We start from the raw sequence: 22,000 nt of genomic DNA on the forward strand, positions 1-22,000 counted from the left end.
GGCGTGCGCTTTGGGTAAAAACTTGGCAAAAGGACTTAGATGTTTTCCATTTTACGGAGAGGGCAAGGGGATGATCTAACCAGGGAATTATTGAAAATTAATTCCCTGATCTGCCCTGATACAAAGGATCTTTATTGAAGTTTAATTTGTTCATACTTGACTTGTTTAACAAACCAAGCTTCCTACATCCATGTTGTATTTGAGATGTCCTTTATGATGTAATCAATGAGCATCTGTCTCATAGATTTTTAAACAACCTGGGTCCCGTAACACAATGGTTAGCGATTAATTGTACGCTTGATTTAAACGATTGACTGTGTATTGTAGTCTATGGAATCAATCGTAGAAAAATGTTCTACGATCATTGCTAAGCTTTGTGTTACGGGCCCCTGGATAGCATAGATGTGCAAATACAACTGTGTAGTGCCCTAATAGAATCTTCCTCCTACTCTTTCTCATCATTTATGCAAAACATGTCTTGAGCACATCGGAAGCAGTAGAAGTAATGTAACACGGGTCAAAGGTCATCACTAGGTATTGCCTTCTCTTGTCGCCATCGCTAGCTGCACTGAGGATAAGAGAGGCATCACATTGGATGTAGACGGTATAACATGAGTCATCGATATAAATAGATGATGATGGAAAGGGGGTTCTAAATCTGTACTTCAATTCACTTATCATCTGTCTCTGGCACAACCAGTATCATTCTAAGGGCATGTTTATGCTTCCACTTTTCAGGCATTTTCGTACATGATTAGTCCAAGACACAGTTGCGTCCATGCTAAGCATAAACAGCACTCCCAGAACGTTTGCGATCGGCATTCTGAAATGACATTTGAAAACGCTGATTCTGTCTGTGCAATGGAAGTATAAACACACCCTAATTCCCTCAGAGGCTCTCACAGGTTTTTGTTTTTCACGTGAATGGAAGGGGAAAGATTTTCTACTTGCAAGTTGGCTTCTCTTCCTTTTCTAGACCTGGAGAATTACTCGGTCTCTTTCTTTCTATTCAGGTGTCTTACCAGAAATTGTTACAATCCTAAAGACTTGCCCCTTTTTTAACCGGCTTGTGCTATTAATGAAGTTTCTGTTCATGTTAACAGACCATCCTGTATCTTCTATTCTCATCACAGGGTGTCATGTGAAGTGACTTTTTAAAAATTATTAATTTACTGCTTATTGAGACACTAAATAAGGGATAAGTAAACAAATTGTATAAAGAGAAATTCAAGTTTAATTTCAAGCAAACTGTTGTGGGGTTTAAATACCATTGAATAGAATAGACAAGTCAAGTTGTTCAGTTTCAATATGAAATTACTGTCATCAAATTGTTGTCCATAAATGGAAATTTGTCCTGTTTACATGCCATGCAAAAGCATAATAAAGACAACAAAATTAGATAAATTCATACACCTGCAACATGACCAATGCAATCTATATTTGGAACATAACAAACATAATATTACTCACATAATAAGACATAGCAGTGGTTTTTTTTAATAACAAAGGCATTAGGTGAGTTTATTGCAATCATCTGAATTAAGGAAAGACATTATTAGATTTATTTAATTGTGACGTTAATGTAAATATTAAACGCCTTATCCCAACATACATGTAGATATATCATATTTTACATTTCAGGTTGGGTAATGTATTCATGTATACTTGAAAACATGGATCATAATCAGATAGGAAAGAGGGAGATAGAGGCGGGGGGGGGGGGGGGGGGAGATAGAGATGAAGAAGGGGAAAGGAAGAGAGAGAAGAAAAAAGAAATAATAATATAGTCAGTTCTTGTATAGCGCATAATTCATTATGAATATATTCAGCCTGGAGCACCCCTTTAGTATGACCTAACAATCATGGTTGTTCTCACCACTTTGAAATGAAGGAAACTTGTGATAGCACGCATTAGAGTGGGGTAGAAATTAGTTGCATTCATCATCACCACCCCCCCCCTTTCCTGACAGAAGCAAACTCTTTTAAAGTCATCATCAAAAAAAAAAAAAAAGAAACAGTTCCAGGAGTTCAGCCAACTAGACACCATGTTCCATATCAATTTGTGTATATTTTATAGGGATTCTAGACCAAATAATGTGGTCTTGAATACTCTCATGCATCCAATGTATGTATGTTCCATATGGGATTTCTATTTACATTGAATGCTCATCTGGCAATTGCTGTATAAAATATGGATGGAAACATAGAGAGAAACCAGCAGTGAATGTTTTTGTAATATATATAATAGTGATAGTCATAATAAACAAAACACTCATGAACAGTTCAGTGAATTCAAATAGAAAGAAGAAAGAACAGTAAGGAGAAAATAAAGCACCTGAATTTGTAGATTAATCATGTAGGCCAACAATTGACACTGATTTATATTAAATATCTTAGGATTGCTAATATTGCTCTGAAAGAACTCTGCTAATAATTGTACCTTATTTCATTTTTGTCCTCATACAAATAAATCAAATTTTGACATTCACCACAGACCCTTTCCTGTCTTTACTACAATGGTATATCAGAAATATGTTTTACTGGATACTCTTTTAAAGAACAGGAAATTGGGAGACAAATTGTCCTGATTATAAAGTGAGAGCCAGAGGCGGTGGGTATGGCATCATTTTTCCATTCATCCTAATAGACGAAGGTATCAATGAGACATATTTTGGTGTTTTTCATATCCGTGATGTGGTGATTCTGCTTTGTTGTGTGAGAAATGAACGAAGGCAGATTGTGGTTTTTATGTGAGCATAAATGAATTCATTTATTTTACACATTATTAATTCACTATAGAATGAATTGGGATATGGTAGGCGGTAGCTGATATCCATTGTGACCCCATTAACAGTGGATATCATTAAAATGGTAATTAGAAAAGTACACACCAAGTGATTCAAAAGAAAAATATATTTTAAGGCTTATCTTGTTATATTTTCCAGCTTCCTGGAGAAGGTTCTTGGCACCAATACAAATTAAGGGTGTGTTTATTCTTCCATTTTGAAGACAGAATCACCATTTTTCATTGTCCCAATGGCATTGATATAATTCAATCATTAAAAAAAATCAAGTGTTTCATAGTTACATTGTACATTATTACATTGGATTCATTGGACACACATTAAAAAAATAGAATAGAATATGATATCATGCTGAATATTTTGCTAAAACAGGAGATCATGTGTGTTATTTTTAGGTACTGTTTTACCCCATCCCTCCATCTCTTCTAAAGACGATCCTCAATGGGTTTTTTCCCCCTTGTATTTTCCTATGATGATGAATATTTTAACAGAGGTTAAGATCAGTGAAATAATGACATAATGATCTAGGTGTTTTCATACCCACTTGTCACAGAAAGTTCCTAAAAAATATTTCTTTATTTAGGAATTTCTACCCAAATCATAAAACAAAGGTTTTTTCAGTCTGAAAGCAATTTACCTGTAATATCCTTGATGAGGTTACCCTCAAGTTACTCTTCAAAATTATGAGACTTTTCATGGGAATATATCCCAAGGTCTCAGGGTTTTTTTCAGTTAGAAAGCAAATTATAAGTACTGGTACTTTCATACTTTAAGGTCAAGTCCACTACAGGAAAATGTTGATTTGAATAAATATAGAAAAATCAAACTAGCATAACGCTGAAAATTTCATCAAAATCGGATGGAAAATAAAAAAGTTATGACATTTTAAAGTTTCGCTTATTTTTCAAAAAACGGTGATATGCACAACTCAGTGACATGCAAATGAGACAGTCGATGATGTCCCTCACTCACTATTTCTATTGTTTTTTATTGTTTGAATTATACAATATTTCATTTTTTACAAATTTGACAATATGGACCAACTTGATTCAACCATACAGTATCAAACAATGCTAATTCCATATGTTCAGGGAGGAATTATTGTTGTTTCACTTGACAATGAGGAGAAAATTAGAATATTTTATGATGTCATCGGTTTCCTCATTTGCATACCGACCAGGATGTGCATATAACTGTTTTGTGAAATTAAGCGAAACTTTAAAATGTCATAACTTTCTTATTTTACATCCGATTTTGATGAAATTTGCAGCGTTATGTTTGATGGATTTTTCTCTTTTTATTCAAATAAACTTTTTGTTGGGGTGGACTTGTCCTTTAATATTGAGGCATATAAGAATACTAGTCTTGTTCCTTGTTATCCTTACGGTGACTTTATTTGGTAAAGTGGGTGTGAACCCACAAAATGAATTAGGCAGGTATTTTGAAGCCAGAATAAATTGTACTAATTCTTGTAATTGAGAGGGTATGAATTGAAGCGCCTTCTGAGTGAAAGTTTGTTGAACCTGTGAACCCCATTTATGCATGTGATTGGATAGTCTACATATCAGACACTTTGTCACGAATCTGGCTCAGTACATGTTTTTACATGTTCAAAATGGGCAAAATACACATTTTTTCATTAGTAGGTACCAACACCCCTTTTCATTTCACACAGGTATTTAACCAAATATCACAGCATTATTGCCCAATTAGTGTTGGAGTTCACAATAGACGACTGTGTACATGTAAATGGCAATTTATGCGTTTTTTTACAAAATGGTTCCTTTGATTAAAATTGAGTGTAAAATTTGATTTATTCATGAGATAGGATTCATATCTTCAAAACTTATTCTTAGAACCCTTATATTTCACTGGCAATCTTAACCTTGAGTGAGACATACACCCACTTGGTGTTAATGATTAATTGATTAATTAACTAATTTATATTACATAATTTGTACATATTTCTCCAATGTCGGTATTCTGCCAACCTGAGCATATCAAGTTCTTTTAAATAAATCAATCAAACTTGAATGAGGTGACCAGAGATTATGTTTTACGAGACAGATTCGAGTTTAGTGAGTTTTAAACATAAATTAGATAGTTAATTCACCTTCAAAGGCCAGGGGGCGGATTCTGAAAACAATCTGTAACATGAAAAGCTGGTGCCATGTTGTTTCCTGGTACAGACCCCAATAAGCTCAAAAACATGTCAGAATTCATATACAAATCCAATGTAAATTTTTTTTTTAGCCATCATTTGTGTATCATTATTTCTGCTTTTACTGATTAAGCTCAATTAATTTGTTCTTGTTTATGATCAGAATAAAAGTCAGCAAAGGTTCTTTGCATGTGAAATTTTGTCTTCATTTATTGATACTGGATAGCAAGATTTGCTGATTTAGCATGACAGAAAACAACATTTTAAGCATCAGTAACAGGAGGTCAAACCTTTGTACATATATAGAATGTGTAGTAATCCTGAAATCAGAAATGGTTTTGAAAAAAAAAAACTTGTTAGATCAATGTCATTGTTTCTCTTTTGTAAAAATATTTTACAGAGTAATTTTTCTGTGAGGCATATTACGCAATATCTGCATCCATTGCAACTTGCCTTTATAGGGATGGTGCAGACTGGAAATATTATATCTCAATAAATAGAGTAAAATTCACAGAGCAAATGCTGAAAATTTGATCAAAAGTCGGATAACATATAACAAAGTTATTGAATTTTAAAGATTTGCATTATTCCGGTGAAACAGTTCTAGGCATGTCTTTATGAATATTCATTAGGTGGGCTGATGATGTTATATCCCCACTTGTTCTTTTGTATTTTATTATATGAAATTAGGTTTATTCAAAAATTTCCTACCAAGAACTAAAACAATTGGATTGACAACTGATTAAGTGCATTAGTTATTTATTGCCGCAACTTATTTCATCATAATGGAGACACATCATTTACACATGTATGAACAAATGAAACATTTATGATTTCATGTAATAACATAAGAAAAGGAAAGTGGGGATGTGACATCATCAGCCCACCTAATGAATATTCACAACGATGTGCATATAACTTTTTTTCACAAAATAGTGATAAACTTTAAAATTCAATAACTTTGTTTTCTGATTTTGATGAAATTTTCAGCATTTTGCTCTGTGAATTTTACTCTTTTTATTTAGATATGAATATTTTCAGCCCGGACCATCCCTTTAAATAACTTGAGAGGTTAAAACAATAATGTATGCAATATATTGTTGTCATGTTGACTAGATGAATGATAGGGACAGCTATACCCATTGTAAACAAATTTTTGATATGAACAAACGTCAAGGCCAACTCACTTACACCATAATTTCTTGTTTCGAATAATTTATCATTAAAGGGGTACTCCGAGCTGAAATAAATCAATAGAGTAAAATTCATCGAGCAAAATGCTGAAAATTGAATACAAATATGATGAATATATTAAATTTTAAGGTTTAGCAATATTTTTTTTAAAGTAGTTATATGCACGTCGTCATAAATATTAATTAGGTGAACTGATAATGTCATGTCCTCATTTTCCCTTTTCCTATGTTGTTACATGAAATCATCGTTATTTTATTATGCATGTATGTTAAATCTCCCTTAAAATGAAAGAAGTTGCAGAAATGAATATCTGTACTGCATTCAATCAGTTGTCAATCCAAATATAATTCTTGGAGGACAAAATTTGAATAAACATAAGAACATGTGGGGATATGACATCAATTCACTCATTGAATATTCGTGAACAAAAGCATAACACTGTTATGCTGAACTAATTCAAATCTTTAAAATGTCACAACTTCGATACTCCTTTTCTGTTTTTGATCACATTTTCAGTGTTTTGATTTTTTGTCTGATTGTTTTTAATGTGTTCAAAATTTTGAATCATAATTTTTCAGCCTGGAGTACTACCCCTTTAATGCAGAGATGAAGCTTTCTTTAGTTAGCATCAATCATTGTCCAGTACTGTATGTGTGAATTTCCATCCTATTATACTGAGTGTCCTCTGCAAAGACGTTATTATATATTTACTAGACCGAAAGCTGCGTGCGCGTTCAACACAAAACAAATGAGATTAGGCTACACCTACCGCTAAGCCCTCATTGATATATTATTCAAAAAGAAAACAATTGATCGATTTTCTCAGATTTTAAATTGATAGAGACGGAGAGGGTCATTATTTTGCTTATCCGTACTAAACTTTTAAAACATTTTTTATAAATATGTCATTTTGATTATGTTGTTATTAGTATAATTACAAAAAGAAAGAAAAGAATGATATTTAGTGATTGCTATCTGAAAGGGAAAGCTCACCAAGATAAGTTGGTTTTAATAAAAGCAGAAAAAATAGAGAAAAATACTAGTGAAAATCATAAAAATCCAAAGAATAAGAGAACTATGAATTTGTAAGTTTTTTTAATTTGTAATGTTATACGCGTGTAGCTTCCCCATATATCATGTAATATATATTTCATAAATTCAAATTTTGTAATGGAATATGATAAATACAAAATTTTTTCTTATAGAAGGGGTATAAAATGATGATATTTCAAACGTACAGATGAAATCACTTTCAAATTTTTGAGAAAAATTGCATTTTGGGGAATTTATATCACATGGCGGAGCTGCTTTGTTGTGAAGTCACAGCATAAAAAGTTGAGAATTCCATAACTGTTTGAAAGATTTCATCAAACCTTCACCAATATGTTTTTATCTATTTTATCAGCTTTTATTAAATCAACTTTATCAGGGTGAACTAAATTCCTCTTTTAATGTGTAACAAAGAAACATAAATAATGCAGTTTAAGAAACAAAGGCGAGAAGGTTGACATAAAGGAAGAGGAAGGAAAGAAGTGAATGGGGATTACAAAAGGGAAAGAAGAATGTGGCTTGTTTTAAAATTCTTAGGCAAAAGTTATTTAAATTATGAAGATGCTCTAAAACGATGCAAACTGGATACACTAAAAGAGAGATGTGAACAATTATGTTCTGATTTTGCAGTATCAGTGAGCAAAAATCCACATTGTAAAAACTGGTTACCGGAAAGGAAAGTTGTTGGCATGACTTTACGCAATAAACAAAAGTATATGCAATACAAATGCAGGACCTCCTGTTTTAAACACAGTGCAATACCGTATTTTATCAATCTTCTTAATAACTTGTGAAATGCATATTTTCATTATAATTTTATTTTGTGTATACTAAATTTTTCTTAATATACCATTAGTTTTATCATTATTTCATTTTTTTTTAATGCTACATGTGCAATTGTTATACCTTTGTAAATGCATACATTTCAGCTTTTTAGCTGCAGTGCAAATGTGTATGATTGTTTTACTGGAAATAAATAAACCATGAAATGAAATGAATTCAATGCAAAATGACAATGTTTTCATTTAAAAATTTTATAATGAAAATTGTCTACATTATTAACACTGAGAAGAAAATGAGTATCAGCTCCTTAGTCCTTAATTGTCCTTACCATGTGGGGACATTCGACCGTCATTTTGAAATGTCACAAAAAAGATCTACAATGAGTCATTTAATGCTATGTTCAGGGTTTTGTGTCTGACCCCAATGTTTACATTTGGGACTACACTGTTTGTTCTAACATCTCTTAGCCCTACTGTTGAAAATAATCACCCTTTTCGAGAAGTTTAGGGCCCGTCTGCACCATCCCGAGTTTTCAAATTGGCACGCTATTTCTGATCCGGCAAATTATCCCGATCTGAACAATCTCGAGATTATTTGCAATGGAGACGCAATTATCGCGCTAGTTCGTAGGATTAATCTCGAGATTGCAATCCCAAGTCAACTTGGGTTATTTGCAAAATAGCGCGCTATTTTACGAATTATCGCGCTAATTCGTAGGTGCAGACGCACTCGGGATTATTTATTCATGGCGTCAGACCATAACGCATCGATGCCTCGCTTGAGCAGGAATCGCTCTTCATGCGATGGTGGAGACAGGGTTTCTCGAATCTCGAGATTAATCGCGAAGAGGGCCGATCGGGCTAAAATCTCGAGATTGAGCAAACTCGGGATGGTGCAGCACCGCCTGTTGTCAACAATTTTTGAGATTGAGAGCCAATATATGTGGTCCATGATCTATTCATTCAAACTTAATAGTTGTTACAAGTATGTATGAGTATTATGCATGTGTGAATTTAGAAATTATTAAAATGTCATTGAAATATTTTGTTTACATTCATTTAAATCTACCAGCATATATATATTTTATGAATTCTATATATAGCATTTACCCTTTGTACTTTCTTTGTGTGAACTAGAGTTTCTCCCAATTTACTACCTCCCCCTAAAATTTAGGTGCTCCTAAGATATTATCTCCAAGATTTATGACAATGGATTGCAGGTAAACATTAATATTAATCTTATACAAGATGCTTAAAAGAAAATATTTATTTATCCTCTCTTGATCAAATAGTTTATTCTCATTAAGTGAATATACATGTAGTTTGATATGGCATTTTATATTTTTTCTTTTGAAATTGACATATCTGACCACATCTTTATGTAGTATTGTTCAATGATTATATTATGATGATGGTGATGAATTACATGTATACATCTTATTCCTGCATGCTTATTGGAAGGGGCACATCTAACCTGATGTTTTTTTTTCACAAACAAAAACACAACATTAGTGACAAATATCAAATCAACGTGGAGAAGGTTTACGGTTCACCATGTGTATGAAGAAGGGAACGAAATACAGGCAAAAAGATTGAAATGGAAAGATGAGAAAGGATGAAAAGAGGAAATTAGAAGTATTCTTTTCTTGAAAGTGAGTGAAGTCCTGAAAAGGACTGTAAACCAGATGAGATGAGCTGAATATGGCTTGAGTAGCGATGGTTTGAGTAGTAGCAGGATGAAGTGAAGAGAGGTTACTCGACGTTTCAGGCAGGTTGACTGTCCATCTTCAGGAGACATTTGTTTATTAACTTCCTTGTGGTGCGAGCTGTAAGTTTTGTGAATAAATTAGAACATATTGTGCTGTTGAAAAATATGTATAACCATCCCTTTTTCATTTTGTTTCCCTTGCAGGTTTCAAGGGATTATTTCACCGTAAACGGGAGATTGATTCAGGCCATCCAGATGTGTCACCCACTGGGGGCGACAGTCAAGGGTCGCAGCAGCTTTCATCCTCAGCCAATGACCTCCATCCAGTGTCATACGCGGGTAATCTACATGATCTCCCAGAGAGACCCAGTGCATTCAATCGAGTTCTTCAACAAATTAAAACTAGGCCTACTACTATGTAAGTATATTCTGATGAGGTTAAACTTGAGCCTGTAACGTTAAGCGTAGCAATTGTTGATGAGGCTGATTGATGCAATCATTCAATGCAATCAGTTATACTAATCAGCCCCAAGATTGATAGCTGAAGTGTATGTTACAGGCCACAAGTATTTTGTGAAAGTAAATTACTTATTTACCGTGTTTACACGCTGCACCGGCTCGTGGTGCAGATCCGCGAGCCAGTGCAGACTCGCCTTTTTCATGTGTATAAACGCGATTACCTTGCCCCCGGCTCACGGGTCAGACATTGCAATTTTGGTCCGCCAAAATGCCAAAATAGTAGGATCAGACTTGCGAGCCAGTGCAGACACTGCAATATTTCTCTGTGTAAACACGAAGTCAAGTCTTAGAACTGCGGCAATTAGTGCGTGTTTCATGACGTAAATTTTATCCACTGATCTTTGTTTTGGCCCCGCGAGCTGGGGCAGCGTGAAAACGCGACACAGGATAATCCGCGAGCCGAGTCTTCACCGGCTGTCGGGTCTGCACCGCGAGCCGGGGCAGTGTGTAAACACGGTAGTAGTGTACCAAAAGATAAATACTCACAAGTTGGTAGTACTGTTTGCAAATTGCATGAATTTTCACAAGATTTCTATGTGAAGGTCGGAAGGAATTTCGCAATTAGGAAATTCACCCTAGTAATTAGTAGGTTTGCTAATTTGAAATTTACAGTCTTCGGGATCACAATTGCCAATATTGCTTTCTGATTTCTTTCAAACTTTCTCCATTCTGCTTTACTAATTTTTCTCCTCTCTGATTACCAAGGTTTGATTCCCCTTTAGTAATCTTTTTTTTTGAAATTTGCTCCCCAATGAAAGATGCACACAGGGCATGTGTCCCTTACAACCCCAGGGGCCCGTCTTACAAAGAGTTGCAATCGATCCGATCAATCACAACTATGGACTGCCAGCAACGTCAACATCTAAAATGCATGAATCGTCAAAATGTTTTCTAGATATGACGTAAATTACATAAAGTCTTTGTTTTCATGACAATTTGGTGTGTTCGCCTTTGTTTACAAAGGACATTTTGAAAATTTTATGTAGAACAAATTATGACACTGATGGATTTAGATAGAGTTACGATTGATTGGATCAATCGTAACTCTTCATAAGACTGGGCCCAGATATACCACTGTCCAACACAGATGTTGAAATCTATGAGACTTACTTCCATCAAGGATCCTATGAGACTATGAGTACTTTCACCTTGCTAAAGCAAAACTGCTAATATAATTGCTGTATATATACCGACATGCAACACATTTACAAATAACAACCTGAAAGTATGCTGCAACTGAATTTTCTTTCCAATTCTACTTCCGGCATCATGTGATGTAATGTGATCAGGTTGTTTTTCCAGTTTCACTTTTTTAGACAATGTCATAGAAATTAATAAAATCTCTAAAGTTCTCTACATATAGCCCTATACAGGTGTGTAATAGTACCCAGAATACCTGTGATTGTGTATACACTCATTTGTGTAGGAGCATTATAACACAGTCACATGACTGATAATACATCCTGTCTGAGCCAGCCTAAATAATTCTGATAAGCCTGACATTGAGGCTAATTGCCACCTTTTTTTCTGTCAAGTACATTCAGTCTGTTTGTTTCAATACTTGAGGACTTGATTTTGGGATTTGAGTCAACAGTTTGTTAATATGTCTACCACGGAATAGCGTGATCTCTACTTTACTCTTGCTAATTGTCCATGTAATTTGTGACGTACATGTATCATTCAAAGTGCTTATACTGTACCGGTACTATTAAAGGAAGTGTGGTTTTATTCAAGGAAACAAATTGGATTGTGAGTCAAATTGGATGGGGAGTTTTCTCTGCTCGTGCTGTTTCGTTTTGAAGGATATGTTTCCATGGATATTCAGAGATTTTTCGTAGTTGCACCTTCTAAATTGTGCATGGAACCTCATCCTTGATGTGAATCAAATGTACTGCAAATGCATTGAAGATCTAGCAGATCAAAATGTCTTACAAGAATAGTGGGCATCATCGTTTCTGTTTTTCAAACAGCAAAAAGGATTTCAACATGAAGTGTTGGAATATTTTGTGCTTTTGGATTAAAATAATTGAATTTAGTTCTTTTTCTTCACTTATCATATTCACGTGACAATGAGAGTCATAAGCATTGGAAAATATTTTGCACTCTGCATTTCTTATAATTTTTCATTGAACCTGAATATGTTTATTTTGTGATTATTTTGATTTGCTTGACTTTTGATAATGATAGCTGCGAACCCCATTGTTGTATCTTTTAGCTGTCTTGTTACTTATTGTCAATTATTGTAGATTGCGGTGAGTTAATTAGATATTGTTATGGCAACATTCAGAGTGCATTTGATGGGCTTGCCTTTTGGAGTGTTTATGACCTTAATTGTAAAATCTTTAATATAATTTCTTGTTGGGCAAGCATTTTTTTTTTTTACAGTGAATATAAAAAAGATGTTTTTTAGGGGGGTTGTTACATATATTTACAATATTCAATCATTAGTGTGATAGATTATTATTGTTATAAAAAGGGAACATATCCATGATTTTTTATAGTGGGGGGGGGGGGGCCCTTATTCATGTTTGATCATTCCCTTTCAATTTACCTGAGAAGTATTGTTTTGTCTGGATGGGTCATTGTCAAGGTGATTGTAACGAGATATTATTTGGATTATGACTAAGGCTGCGTTTATCCGACCTCAAGCCAGAATCGTGATTTGAATCATGATTGGAATCATGATTCAAATCACAAACATGAATCACAATTACTACAGAATCAGGGTTTAGACGACCTTCGTTCCAACGCTGTTTCTCCTCGGATTCGGACCGATCCAGTGCGCATCACAGTGCGCAGTTTGACCCAGGAAGTATAGGTCAACGTTGGACACTTAATTGGAGGTCGGCGACGTACATGTGATGTGACAACGTGGGGCGCGCGCCTTGGCAAGAACCGGAAATAGCTCGACACAATGACGTCATATAATCATGATTCAAATCACGATATCGTTTATCCGAACATTTTCGTACGTGATTCTGCAGAAACGTCTTTCCAAACGCCCTTTTTTTCGTAGTTCATGTTTGTGATTCTAATCATGATTATATTCAATTTCGACTAAACGCAATCGTGATTCTGCAGAATCGTGATTTGAATCATGATTGGAATCATGATTATAGGGTAAAAAAGTGGCGGATAAACGCACCCTAAGCATGCTATGTATCTATAATATGGGCTTACCCTTGGGGGAAGATTACTGATATGTTTCAACCAAAGGAGTTAAACAAGGTTATCCTTGGAAGAGATCATTGTCCTCTACAGTCTACGTTGTGATACTGGATATAAAGGCATTAGTAGTAAATTCTTCTTTTTAATTAGGGCAGTAATATTTTGGAAATCTAAAAAAAAAGGGGGGGGGGGAGGGCTAATTTATGTCAATGATTTAGATATATCTGCCTGATTTGCTAGTTGTTGATTATCATCAACTTGCTATTATAGCCTGTATAAATTGTATACAAAATTCTTGCGCCTAGCGACAACTCACTTACCAACACAGTTCCCATCATCCTTTGCATGACTTCCGCATAGCAGTCTTCCTTTTCGTATTATGCTACCCATGGAGTAACATTACATGTAACTCCTAATCATTTATCCACCTCTTATGAATAGATATTCTTGCATATTTATGCCAGTGGCTGAACTGGGAATATACTTTGCACCACTTAAATAGATAACAACTCATGTTAGCCGAACCTGACTACACTTACTATTTATGACAAAACTTGGATTGATAGGTTTTCGTATTAGTGCTGAAAAAAGGCTCATATGTGTTCATTTGACCATTTCTCATGAAATTTTTGCCAGTTTTATATAATAAATGCTAGTTTACGATTTTAAAATTAGATACAATATGATTTGGTTATTTTCATATCCTGCTATTTTAAATTGCCTGTAGCATTTATTTGAGACACACTGTATGTGTAATGACATGTGTACGTCATTCGGATTTTATCTGAAAAGAAAGAAACCATTCTTTTCATATATAAAAACCTTGTTGGCTTACCTCAAACAAAATAACCCTATTTGTGGTTGCTGTTGTGGTATATTGAACATATAGGCCCGAATTCACAAAGGTGGACTAAAGTTATACCCGGGGTATAAAACGCGTCATTTGACGTCATTTTAATCCATGGACTAAAGTTAGCACCTAGGGGCTAACTTTTGCGATTCACAAAGGTCGACTAAAGTTATACCGGGGTATAAAACGCGTCATTTGACGTCACGACTTAGTCAGCTCTTTGGGGTGGACTAAATCGGTGGGTTAAAGTTAGTCCACTGTTTTAACCAATCAGAGAGCAGCATTTCGATTGCGGAAAAGTTTGCTGCAAGAAAAAAGTTTTTTTGGCAGAGACGAGATTCGGTGTGATCGGCTTATCTAAAGCTTCATATTTCACGACTTCGACCGAGATTGTAAGTAAATTACATAATTTTTGGAGCTTAAATCATGACGGAGCCTTCAGTTCCATCTGTAACTATTATTGATAGCTTTAACTTTCCAAAAGGTATACTCGAAAACTTGAAATGGTATCTGAATCATTGTTATCGTCGCGTCTCTAAGCTGCTCAGTCCCAGCCATGTACTTTTGTGTGCGTTCATATCTATGAGCATTGCAGTGCGAGACGCAATTAGCGTACACTACACAGGCCAGGTAGGCGTGATTGAAAGGTCGATACTATTTGCTAGTTATGTCAGGCAGTGATTTTCGATTTCGTGTGATTTTCATGGAATTTTTATTGTCTACGATACCCCTGCCACTCCTCCTGGCCTTGCCAACACAGCTACTACTGTGCATCTAATTTTGTCTGAGACTGAAGCAAGGCCAAGGCAAGTCCAGGAGAGCAGCAATACAAATAAGTTTTTTTTAAACACTACAATACAGAGCCGGTCTAACTTAGACATTCTACTCTGGGCTGGCTTTGTCTTGGCTTGGATAGATGGTCAAGCTATGAAGCTTACCTGGTAGCCATGTTAGAGTTAGTCCTACAACATCGTTGGAGTAAAACAAATATTTTAATAAGGGTCAACTCTAACTTAAGGCTAAGCCCTGATTAAATTATTTTTTGAAAAAATATTTAATAAACTAAGATTGGGTTCCACTCACCGCTGTTTACTCCAACAGCTATAAATGAGCTGATTTTACTTTTACTAAAACTAAGTTTTACTGACCTTTGGCATTGCATTTGCGATCACTTATAGATTTACGGTGTCGTCAAAACATTAAAAAATAATGGAAATCCTAGGCCTAATTGATTATTTGAGTAGATCTAACTGAGGTCTAACTTTGAAAATTCTCTCGTTTGGGGGTTATTATAAACTCTACCCCACCCTCTTTGTTTCAAGTATTTTTTTTTCACAAGGAGTCCCAATGTTATATTCACATGAGACCACAGACAAGTGCATTTGATCTTCAGTCCTCTACATTTGTAGTAGACCGATAAATAGGTTTATTTCTGTCAGGGATATGCTCCCCTGAGATTTCATGTGGCTCCGCAGCATCCCGTCCCACCAAAAAAAAAATCAGAAAATGTTGAAAGACTCCTCTGAAACAGCGGATTTTATCAATCTACATTTGTAGCTGCTTTATTATTTTTTTCTTTGATATACAGTACCTTGACATTGCAGTATGATTGATGAATAAATATTTTTTTCATTATTTTTTTTCTTCCATATCAGCAACAGACCATACATACTCGGCAGATTGTGCTCAATCCAGACAAAGCAAACATGGCTCACAATTTTGAACTGCTGTGCCGTCTTGCAAGAGAGTGAGGTATGTCTTATCAATTCATATTAAAAAAAAATTAAATGTCATTAAAATGGCCTTTTTTAATAAAATATTATTTCTGGGATTTGAATTCATCATGTAATTGTAAATGTATCATGTGACATGTATGTTACTTTTTCATTCTTGTCATAGTAATTGACAAAAAAGAAGAGGGGGGGGGGACCTTGCTTGTGTGTTATTAACATATATATTTGTCTACTGGTCACTTTGACACTAGGCTTGTTGATCTCCAATTAATCCTGACATTTTGTTGAATATTTATTTAAAAGAGAGAAAGAAAGCATTGTCAGTCTGATGAATGCCAGGGAGGGGGGGTAGAAAAAAAGGTTTAATGAGACTTTGATGAAGATTCATGAAAATATGTTATTCGAAAGTCACTCGCAAGCAATAACCTCTATTTGTGTAAACAAAGTTCCATAAAATTAGTGCCTTGCCTTCATTATTAAAGCCAATTGAAAGTGATTCAGTAAATCAGTTTTCATAGAAGCATCTCTATGACGTGCATGGTTTGATCAATGATGATGATCAGCAACAATTGGCAGGTTTTTTTTCTTCACTTTTACAAGTAGGTAAATAGAAAAGCTACTCATGTCAATTAGAATTTTAATCCTATCTTTTTTTAAGGATTTCTGTATAATCTTTCACATTCTGTCCCTCATTTTAAACACTTTTGAATTAAATGAAATTCAAAGAGTAAATTGCCCATTCATGGTGACTCTTAAACGCAATCTTTTAACTTCCATGCAGATTCAGCAACACATACAAAGACCACAGCATGGATTAAGAAACAGGAAGAATCCATTTGAATAATACGAGGATGAACCTCTCAGAGTGGGGTACCAACAGAGACAACCACACATTGCCTGTCATGTTACAGGTTTTGACAGGACTTTGTTTTATGTCATTGGTGAGTTTTCATGTGCGAACTATAAAGCAGAGGGTAATGGGGGGGGGGGGGGGGTCAAATTATGTTCTATGAAAGTGATTTTCCAGGCCAAAAATGATGAGATTTTGATAAAGAACAATTCGACTAGCAAAAACCATCAATATTGGATGGAGAATTATGAATTGATTCAGTTTTAAAGTTTTACATAACTTGGGGGAAACAGTTCTGTGTATCTCATATGCAATATTCATATCCCCACTTGTTCTCTAGTGATCTGAAATCATAATCATTAATTTTTTTCCTCCAGGAATGTAAAAATGGGGTTGACTGCTGATTATATATTTAAGATAGTTATTGCGAGTTCAGAATAATGTAAGGATCAATGATTGGAAGTATCTAGTCATGAAAATTAAGTTTTATGTTTTGCTTAGCATGCAGATTTTCCATTGAGTAATTGTCGCCAGAGCAAATATCATGGAACCCTTGTACATTCATGTGTGGAAAATGTGTGGATGTGACATCATCAGGCTATTTCTTGCATATTCATGGAAACATGCACATGTTTCACAGAAATAATTAATGCAAATCCTAATATTCATTATTAATCATCCAAAGTGTATGATTTTTGTTTCTGCTTTCAGCCAGGAGTACTAGTAACCCCTTACAGGGGAGGGGGAGTGTTGGGGGTATTTCACAGAAAGGTTTTTGTCGGAATGAAGCACGTAACCCTTTGGGTTGGAAATAGGTGGGGATTTTATTTTTCTCTCATTTTTTACAATGTAGCAACATTTTTTTAAATACAAAATGTCATATTCAAGTGGGAAATTATCATGAAGGATGATTTATAACCACTCAAAAAGAAATATTGGTATGTCATTTCAGCTAGAGAGATATTCTCCATTTTGCATGGATTGTTATTGCAGTAGAGTTTTTTTTTAATGAATTGAAGAAAAATCTCTTTAAGCAGTTCCAGTGCATCATAAACATCAGGTCATAACAGAAGCACAATGTTTGCAAACGTAAATGGTAAAGTATCAATTGGCTTTCATATCAATAAACCAATTACATAACATCACTTATCATACGATAACTAAAGGTACCTTTTAGAAGATGCAAGCAGACGAAGCAACTATATCACAGTCATCCGTGTGCAGAATCATCAAAGATTTTTCTGAGGCAATAGCAAGGAGTAACAGTGAATAAAGTTTCCAATGACGAGAAATTCAAACCACCCAGTGACAATTTGATGATTGCTACAGGTTTCCAAGAGTCATAGGTGCTATCGATTGGGGCCAATCCAGGCCATGTCTACATCAGGAGTCCTGATGGGGAACAAGCCCTGTACTTAGCAGGAAGAACAGGTCTTCTGTAAATGTATAGGTTGGTATACTCATTCAGTTTTCAATGTGATATTCTCTGTATTCAACACCTACTAGAGGTATGTGATAATGAAGAAAAAATATATTGGCCCCTACTACATGTCTTTTACTGTCTTTTATCAAGTTTCAATGTTGTTGGTCAAATTTTTTTCTAATTTTATACTTTTAATATGTGAAATAAGACAATTTCAAAGATTTCACTGAAGAAAAAAAATATAGATAATCTGCTAACTTTCCTATTGCAGGAGAAATGAACAATAGAAAAAATGCATTTTGCTTATTCAGGTAAAGGATGTATTAATTGCTTGATCAACGAAGATATATTTCCAGAAAGAATACCGAAGAGCAAATTTTCTAATATTCATTTTGTTTTGATCCTTATTGCAGGTATCCGTTGCTCCTCTCTTTGATGAATTCCTGCCTGCATTCTGTTGTCAATAGAAAAGGACGGTGTGCTACGGGTATTAAGCATTCCATTGGATTATCTGTGCATGAAAGTGGACACTTGTGATAAAAATATGGTAGCTTGGTTGATAGGATGTATTCATGCATTCCGATTTATCATTAGTGATCAAATGACCATCTTGCTTCTTAAATCCCAAAATCACAACATTTTTCTTGTTTGACAAAAGGTTTGGGACGTGAATTCCAGGATATAAATGACACACATGATGGGCTAATGTATAAGCAGGGACACGAGAGGTATAAGCAACATTTTTTTTTGCTTAATTAAGTTTGGCATGAGATGGACTTGGTCTTTTTTATGATTCAAGTCGATTTTATACCAAGTTTGTTTTAATCAACAATCAATGTTTGAAGCCTCATGATTTCAATTTTAAAACCTCTTTGTTAATTAAACAGTCATTTTTCTTAGCATATGCAGCTTCTTAATTTATCAAATTTAAATTATAAAATGTCATTTTTGCTGAATATCCTTTTTTCCACCTATTTTCATAGACCCTAAGATACATTTCTGTAGTAAGCACTATAAATACATTGCAAGCTATTATCATTTGTTTGATATTACTATTTTATAGAATCATCCTTTAATTTCTTTCAGAAATATATTTGACAAATTACTTGTGATATTCATGCTTTAGCTGTAGAGTTTAAAATCTTCATTAAACTTTTTTTAATCCATTGTTTATCTATTTTTATTCAGAGTTTCTGATGCATTGTTAAGAAAACGTAAACAGTCTATTCAATCTTCGTATCATTATGTAAAGAATATCAATCTACCTTAAAAAGTAATGCACTAAATAAACTGCTCTGTCTACTACACATGTACATATAAGTTTTGATTTTAAAGGTCAAGTCCTCCCCAGAAAAAATTAGATTTGAATTAATAGAAAAAAATCAACCGAGCATAATGCTGAAAATTTCATCAAAATCGGTTGTAAAATAGGAACGTTATGACATTTTTAGATTTGGCTTATTTTTCACAACACAGTTATATGCACAGATCAGTGACATGCAAATGAGACAGTCAATGACGTCCTTCACTATTTCTTTTGTTTTTGTTGCTTGAATTGTACAATATTTCATTTTTTACAGATTTGACATTGAGGTCCAACTTGATTAAACCAAAATTATAGTATTAAAATAATGCAAATCCCACATGTTCGGGGGGGGGGGGGGACTAATCTTGGTTTCACTTGACAATGAAGAGAAAATTTGAATATTTCATCTAGTAGAATAAAAAGAAATAGTTTGCATGCCGACTGGGATGTACATATAAGTGTGTGGTCAAGCGAAACTTTAAAAATGTCATAATTTAATATCTTTACATCAGATTTTGATGAAATTTTCAGTGTTACGCTTGTTGGGTTTTTCTCTTTTTATTCAAATCAACTTTGTGGGGGTGGACTTGTCCTTTTATATCGTTTTCAAGTAATTGTGTCAGGAGAAAACAAAAATGAAATTCTTTTATCAATTCTGTCCATATGCTGCATGGTTCATCGTTCTTGCAGGAGGCAAAAAATAAATTTATATAAGAAAGACTTATTTTATTTACTTTCAGATAAAAATTGTGCTAAGGAGAGATTAAGGTTATGTGTAAGGCAGGGGTGGTGGTAATGGTATGTTGGTTAAGGTTGTTTATGAAGAAAGTCAAGTGATTGCTTGCTTGTGCAGGAGGATATACTTCAAGAAACTTGTTGTAGGGTATAATGCAAAATTATTATAATATAATTTAATTGAGAGAAAAGTATTTGGCACGTTAAGATGCACAATAATGTACATGTGATTGAAGCAAATGTGATTGAAGCAAATGAGAAATGAAAGGAGTAAAGGTAGCTACATGTGTCAATGAAAGAATGGCCAGTGGTGTTATAGTATAAATCTTTGTTTAAAAGTTATTTTATTTAAGGAAATTTAGTCCGTTCAGTTTGAAAGTATAGAGGGAGGACCATGGACCACTGACCATGGAAAAAAGTCCCCCCCCCAAAAAAAAAAAAAAAAATATTATAACCAAGGAAAAAAAAGAAAGGTGAAACACATTTTTTCTGAATATTATGTCAAATCTATCACAAAATTGGATATTTGATACTAAAATTTTGGATATTTTTCCTTGCTCGCAATTTTTTATTTTACCCGATACGCCATATATTTAGCCCCCTCAAAATTTTGGGCCTAATACGTATGCCACTGATATTTCCCCAATTTCAAATATATTATTATGATTGGGTGGAATACCCTTTACACTTATCCAGGGTTGATAAGTCTTTATTTTTCTGATAAGGAAATTGTGTTTCCTTTAAGGAAAAAAATACTGCAAGCATGGTGAATAGCTTGACCCCCCCCCCCTCCAAAGCAAACTGGAGTATATAGGTTAAGGTTGGGAATAATGCGATTGCATGAGTGACCAGTGAGTGTGGAGGAGCTACTAATGAGTATCTCAGCTCCTTTTAGAGATGTTGGTAGAACTGACGTATGGAGTAGGGAGGGGGGGCTTGGGGCTCTTGCCCCCCCTAAAAAAAAAAAAAAAATTCACGACCAAGAAAAAGATCAAAGAAATGAGGGTGAAATAGAATATTTTTTTGATATTATGTGAAAATCTAACACAAACTAGAATTTTAATGTCAATTTTGAAAAAATTTTGCTCGCTTAATTTTTTTTTTTTTAATCAATTTATCGAGATACACCATATAAAAATACGAGAATAAATAAATGAATTGAAAATATTACTTCGAATGGGAAAGTCAATTCTGAGGGAAAGGAAAAGAGGCACGCTTGTGGACGCGAGATCAGATCAAGGTCATGTCGCTCCGCTCCACGCGACGCTGGCCCCACCATTTACCAAGTACATAACCCAAACAAAGATTCAATTCCATATTTCCATTTTCTATCAAAGCTAGCTCCGGGCAAAGTTCCACCGGACTTCGATAAGGTAGGTAGGATTATACAATCAGATTGGTTATGATTTAATTCAAACAAATGTGCACTTGATCTAGATGTAATTGGCGTGTAACTTTAGATTTATTTTTCCGTAGATCTAAGTAACTTCCTCAGGCCTAAAACGCAGTTACGGCACGCTATTATAGGCCTAGATCCACGTCAAACTGCACTGTAATACGATGGCGATCGATCTGGACTTCATATTAGACCAAAAAGGCAAAAAAAAACAAAAAAACTTTGGTCTCTGTCATTGTTCCGCTGGACTCCGTTGCCTCCACTAACCAATTGAGAAATAAGAAATTGAAAAAAAATGTGTAAAACCCCCTCGAAAAAGCC

The 22,000-nt window shown here is 34.5% G+C and overlaps 1 long non-coding RNA gene across 1 annotated transcript; it reads left to right on the top strand.

The window, feature by feature from the left end:
* Window positions 1-9,901: 9,901 nt before the first annotated feature.
* LOC129259535 (uncharacterized) lies at window positions 9,902-20,268 on the top strand. Its single transcript, XR_010293953.1, has 5 exons — window positions 9,902-10,117; window positions 15,892-15,988; window positions 16,751-16,910; window positions 17,986-18,269; window positions 18,656-20,268. It is a non-coding gene; the product is annotated as an uncharacterized LOC129259535 (long non-coding RNA).
* The last annotated feature ends 1,732 nt before the right edge of the window (window positions 20,269-22,000 follow it).

Source organism: Lytechinus pictus, chromosome 1, assembly GCF_037042905.1.
Source record: "Lytechinus pictus isolate F3 Inbred chromosome 1, Lp3.0, whole genome shotgun sequence".
NCBI classification, from domain to species: domain Eukaryota; kingdom Metazoa; phylum Echinodermata; class Echinoidea; order Temnopleuroida; family Toxopneustidae; genus Lytechinus; species Lytechinus pictus.